The sequence below is a fragment of the Lygodium microphyllum genome, chromosome 14, assembly GCF_053477565.2.
Source record: "Lygodium microphyllum isolate KBCC chromosome 14, Lygodium_microphyllum_v1.1.10, whole genome shotgun sequence".
Taxonomy (NCBI): domain Eukaryota; kingdom Viridiplantae; phylum Streptophyta; class Polypodiopsida; order Schizaeales; family Lygodiaceae; genus Lygodium; species Lygodium microphyllum.
In genome coordinates, this window is record NC_141148.1 from 154,471,399 (window position 1) to 154,477,951 (window position 6,553).

The window sequence follows — 6,553 nt, forward strand, 5'->3', positions numbered from 1 at the left end:
TTGAAAAGAAAGAAATTCAAAATCAAATAGAAGAATTGCTTAACAGAGGATTAATTAGACCTAGTAGTTCTCCATTTGGTGCACCTGTTTTATTAGTAAAGAAGAATAATAATACTTATCGCATGTGCATTGATTATCGTGCCCTAAATAAAATTACTATTAAGAATAGATATCTGATTCCTAGGGTAGATGATCTTATGGATAAACTACAAGGATCTGCCATATTCAGTAAGATAGATCTTAAATCTGGTTATCATCAAGTAAGATTGGATAAATCTGATATATTCAAAACTGCATTTAGAACACAATTTGGACACTATGAATTTCTAGTGATGCCTTTTGGTTTAACTAATGCACCAGCTATATTTAGTCTCATGATGAATCGCATATTTCTGAAATATCAGCATTGTGTTATAGTATTATTTGATGATATATTGGTATTCAGTAAAAATGAGAATGAGCATTATGAACATCTGTCTTTAGTTTTCAAGTTGTTAAAAGATAATCAATTGTATGCTAATCCAGAAAAGAGTGAATTTTTCCAAACATAAATTGAATATCTAGGACATATTGTTTCATCAGAAGGTATTAAGGTTGATCCTAAAAAGATAGAAGCAATTATAAATTGGCCCATACCCAAAAATATGCATGAGTTACGTTCTTTTCTAGGTCTTGCTAGTTTTTATAGAAAGTTTGTGTGAAATTTCTCATTACTTGCATTACCTTTGACTAAACTTTTAAAGAAGGGTATTGCATATAACTGGACTGACAATCAACAAAAATCCGTTGATTTTTTGAAACATGCTTTAACCCATGCTCCTGTATTACAACTACCTGATTTTAATAGGCCATTCTTTTTAGTAGTTTACTGATGCTAGTGCCCTTATGCAAGATAATCATCCCATAGCCTACTCTAGTTGTAAACTGAAACCATCTGAACTTAAATATTCTACCTACGATAAAGAATTGCTAGCTATAGTACAAGCCTTACGTCAATGGAAACATTACTTAATGGGTTCTGAATTTATGATTAAAACTGACCAACAAAGCATTAGACATCTCCTTAGTCAACCCCAAATATCTAACCGACACATTAAATGGGTAGCATTCATTCAAAGTTTTCATCCCCTTATACAATATCAACCAGGAAAAGAGAATGTAGTAGCCGATGCTTTGAGTAGAAGACCAACAATTCATAATATTTCTGTGATATCATTTAATTTCCTTATCCCTATGAAAGATACTTATCATCAGGATCTTACTTTTCAAGCTGATTGGAATAAATTAGTTGCAAATAATTGGATTTCTATTGATTCACTGTCTTACAATAATGGATTCATGATTATGAAAAGAGATTATGTGTGACAATTCCATTTAGATCTTTTGTTTTGAATGAGATTCAATGTCCTCCATATCAAGGTCATAGAGGTATTATATCTACTTTGCATACATTGACTGAAGATTTTTATTGGCCACATATGGACACTGATGTACCTAACTTTGAATCTGAATGTTTAGTTTGTCAACGAGTTAAAAGACACCATGGTAAACAATATGGTTTACTAATGCCACTATCTATTCCATCACTACCATGGAAACAGATTTCAATGGATTTTATCACTAGTTTACCTAACACTAAAGCTAACCATGATATGATTTGGACTGTTGTAGACACGTTTAGCAAACAAGCATATTTTATTCCATGCAAAAAAACTTTAACTACATCTCAAGCTGCTCAATTATTTTTGAAAATTATTTTCACTAACCATGGATTACCAAAAGTTATTATTTATGATCGTGATTCTAGATTCTGTAATAATTTTTGGATTAATTTATTTGCTAACTTATGAACAAAGATTGATTTTTCATCTGCATTTCATCCTGAAACAAACGGTCAAACAGAAGCTACTAACAGTACTATTTTAGATATTTTACGTGCTTACACTATTTCTAAACCAAACACATGGGATACACATCTACATTTACTTCAGTTTGCATATAATAATACACCACATACAGCTATAAAGAAAGCACCATTTGAAGTTTTTTATGGATATAGATTGCCTACACCTATTGCATCATTATCAAACAAAATTCAAATTGGTGATGATATTGCTAACATGCACGCTACTATTTTTTATGAAGTTAAAGATATGATTGTCAAAGCCCAGCAATCATATACAAAACAAGCAAATAAAAAAAGACAGGCTATGAATTTTAAAGTTGATGATTATGTTTGGTTACACATAGAAAAACATAGATTACAAAGTGTAGATAAACACCTAGTTGTGAAATTAGCACCTAGATTCTATGGACCATTCAAGATCATACACAAAATCAATGACAATGCATTTAAACTAGAACTACCACAACACTGGAAAATCCACAACACCTTTCATATTAGCTTATTACGACCCTTTAGAGGCCAATTACTTGTACACCCTATCTATGAAAACCCACCTTTACTAGATGATGAGACTGAAATCCTTGAGCCTGAAACTATTATAGATACTGACTTTATGACCACTAGAACTAGCCATAGATCTTCTAGATATTTGGCCAAGTTTAAAAACCATCCTATTGAAGAGGCCCAATGGATGCACACTAGAGACTTAAATGCTTTCCCCACTCTGTTAGCTCCATATTGAGCTAATAGCAATTGAGGACAATTGCTATCCCACCACAGGGGTATGATGTCAGGACGCATATTCCACAATGGATTCCATGCCACGGTGGATTTCGTGAGGTTTTACGGTGGATTCCGTAAACTTTTATTACTAGGGCTCATACACAAAGTGGATTCTTTGTGCAAGAAGTCAATGGGGACGCCTATCCTTTTCGGGCATTTTGTTAATTTAGTGTGTACATGGGTGATTCCATAGCGGGTAATTCCGCAAAGTACATATTTAAATTAATAAACATTTATGAGTTTAGAGTGCACACTCGTGATAAATTAAGGTTAGGATTGATTTCTAACCAATTTATTTATGTAGCTGAAGACTACTAGGTATTCACTTTTGTCAGTTTAATTGTATTATTTTACTAATGATTGTGAATGCTTCAGTTGATGTGTAGAGATAGCAGCGGTGGCAGTGGGAAACATTTGAGGATAGCGTGTATTCAAAGTTATCGTCAATATTTTGATGGGTGCATACCTTAGGCATGGCGCCTATATTTTGTTGCACTTATTTATCAAAGCGCTTGATATTTATTTATTATTTTTGTATGCACATGGGTGCACGATTTAGATATTTTTATTTGGACATTGTATTTAGGTATGCCCCCGACTCCTTGGGCGCCCATTAGCTTTAATTCTCTATTTGGCACAAAAGCAAACTCAAAAGCTAAAGCGTGCTATTTTTGTAATTTGGGCTATTATTTGAGCTTGAAGATGATTAATATATGAAATACATGCTTTGTGGAGTGCTCACACAAGGCATGGGGGGAGATTGCACCCAATTGGTCTCTTGTTCATGTCATGCAAGCTTTCTACATTGATTTGTGTGCAAAAAGTACAGTTCTTTTGTTCTTGGGGACCTTTTGACGCTCACTATGTGCGCTTACGGCATCTGATCTGTGCACCAATGGGTTACAATTCCTCCAACTATGCAAGTCATGCAAATAGTAGAAAATCCACCTCTAGGTATAGCTTCACCTTTGCTAGAGGAGTTGTTTTTTATATGTCGAGGGTGCAGAAATGCATGGCCTTGTCTACTAATGAAGCTAAATATATTGTAGCCATTGTGGCTTACAAGGAGGCCCTATGGCTAAGACGTCTAGTGGTAGACCTTGGTATTACTATTACTCCTACACTGCATTTGGATTCTATGAGTGCTATTTAGTTGGCCAAGAATCCACTCTTCCATGTGAAGACAAAGCATATTGAGGTACACTATCACTTCATTAGGGAAATGGTAGAGGATAAGTCTATTGAGCTTGTCAAGATTTTGATTGACGAGAATCCTGCTAGTTTGCTTACTAAAAGTCTCTTAGCAAACTATTTTTTCTTCCTTAGGAGGATGATGAGCATAGAATGAGATGGCATCTATTCCTCATCCTAGTTTACTTTATGTACATTTGTACTTTGTCGCTTTTTTCTATACTACAAGTAGCAAGTGGTCATCAATATCACTTTATTCTTTATTTTTTTAGTGACTATCAAATGAGGGGAAGGTATACATTGTGACTATTGGAGTTTCTATATCTTGTGTGTCTCTCTCATACTACAGGGAAACCCACCTACACTCATGTCATTCCCAAATCCTTGACTTGCAATCATTTTCTCACCTTATCAATAACTTCAAATTGATGTTCACGATTTGGATATTCTCTACTTATAGCAATAGTGGCCTTTCGAATGTGTGGCACAATGGTGGTACTTTCTTTAGTAGACATATTCACTTTTATTGGTAGCATATTGAGTCCTTTACTCTTCAAGGCAATCTTACCCTTGGTGCATTACCTCCTTTTCTTGGAGTCTTCTTGCCTATTACCAATGTAATAGTAGATTCTCATCTTTCTACTTTAGTCCTTAGTGGTGGCATTCTCACTAGAATAGGTAAGGTGTCCTTGTCATTACTTGTCTCCACTTTGAAGAGGCTTAGAGACACCAACAAAATGATCACCTTACTTTTCCTTGCTTTATACTTAGGAAAATTGGTTCATGGTTGCTTTAGGACATTTGCAAACTTGGAGAGCTCTAGCCATTATTTCTCGAAGGGCATTTAGAAAGGCTTGCATTGTGTTGAGCTTAGTGTTACTCCTCATCAATATAGAATCTCAAGTGATTTCCTACTTCTCTCCCTATGGAGATTCTCAACCATATTGCCTCATCAAGGATACTATTAAGGTTGGATCTATCCAATGTACATTTCCTAGCCATTTGCTCATAAATTATTTCAATTGTGGATGCCCTTGGCAAAATCTTTTATGAAAACCTTGATATTAGGTATTTTCCCCGCAAGGATCCTAAGAAAAGTGACTAGAGTGATGCTCCTATGTCGATGGTGCTTATGGTGTTAAGTGGATATGCCTCTAACTATTGTGTCTAAGTGATTTAAAAGGAGTGCTCATGTATGGCTATGTTGAGGTGCCTTTGAGTGAATCATGTGGTCAAATATGTGTGCTTAAGCATAAAGGCAATATACCTCTTAGTTCAAGTGATAGAGTGGTGTGGCAATTCAAGTGATCACTTGAATGTGAGCTATGTGCTTGACTATGGACTTGAAGAGAGGTGACATGAGTGATTATTCAAGAGATTGCACTTGAGTTATTCTCATCGAGTGTGAATTTGTGTGATTGGTAGTATGAGGAATGGACGACTCAAGAGTTTGGCTGGATGGCAACTTGAGTAAGTCCTCGTATTTTCCAATGAGGGTGGGTGTGATTAGACTCTTGTGCTAATATGGCACTCAAAGATGATCTTAGCAAACTTGAGTTTTGACTAGTAGAGAGCCTAATCGAGTGTCTAATGACTCATGCACTATAAATTGAGTGAGGGTGGTGGTAAGTGTACTGAAGAGGGGTGCTAGATAAGTGATGGCTCAAGTATTAGGTGGAATTTTTAGATTAAGGTAACATGGCTTGAGTGGTTATGGGGTGATGGACTTAAGGGTGATCATTCAAGTAATTCATAATTTGGCTAAAGTTTCTTAATGGATCGTGGCTCTCAAGCACAATGGATGAGGGTGATGGAGGTGAATAGTCAATTTGTGTATCCAGGTGTCCTAATCACAAACAATGATATTTGCTAACCCCTGTTCAAAGAAGGCAAAAGAAAATCAAAAGATGTAGGGCAAAGTGGAAAAAGGTAGCCCAATGGAAGAAGATGAGGAAAAAGGCCAAAAGCAAAGGAGCAACTTTAAAAGTCCAGGGCGAGTGCAAAAAGGAAAATGTGTATTTTAAATATAAAAGCACACCCTAAATTTTTGTAAAACTATGCCAAGCTCCCTCTTGTGAAATTTGTAAGTCTAGATGGGCATGGGTGAATGAACAATGTAAATAGGAAGGGAATAGGGAAAGAGGACCTAGGCTAAAATGGCTGGTCATGTAAAAAAGGGATGGATACCCAAGGAGGAGGAAGGGCATGTATAAAAGGTAAAAAGTGAATGAAAAAACTCTTTTTTGTGTGTTGCCAAAACTAGCTCTCTTCTTCTTCTTCTTGCTTGTGCTTGTGCTTGAGAGAGGGAGCATAGGGAGTGAGGGAATGAGTGTGTGAGGGCGAGAGAGCCTGGTGGAGAAGCTCTCCATCTTCTCCTCTCTTCTTCTTCTCTTCTCTTCTCTCATATTCTCTTCTCCTCTCTCACCTACAGAAATGGAGCTTGGAGCTTGAGGATCGTGGAGCTACCAATGAGCTTGTGGGAGAAGGCAACTCGATCGGGCATAAAGGTAAGTTCACTACACTCATAGGTGTGAGAGTGTACACGACTATATGAGAGATATCCATTGCAATTGGCTTGAAGCGATTGAAATAATAAGCAGTCAATGGGTCTTAGCAGTCGATGTGAGCTTCCACATTTTGATTCCATTGCCAGGACAAACATATTTAAGATTT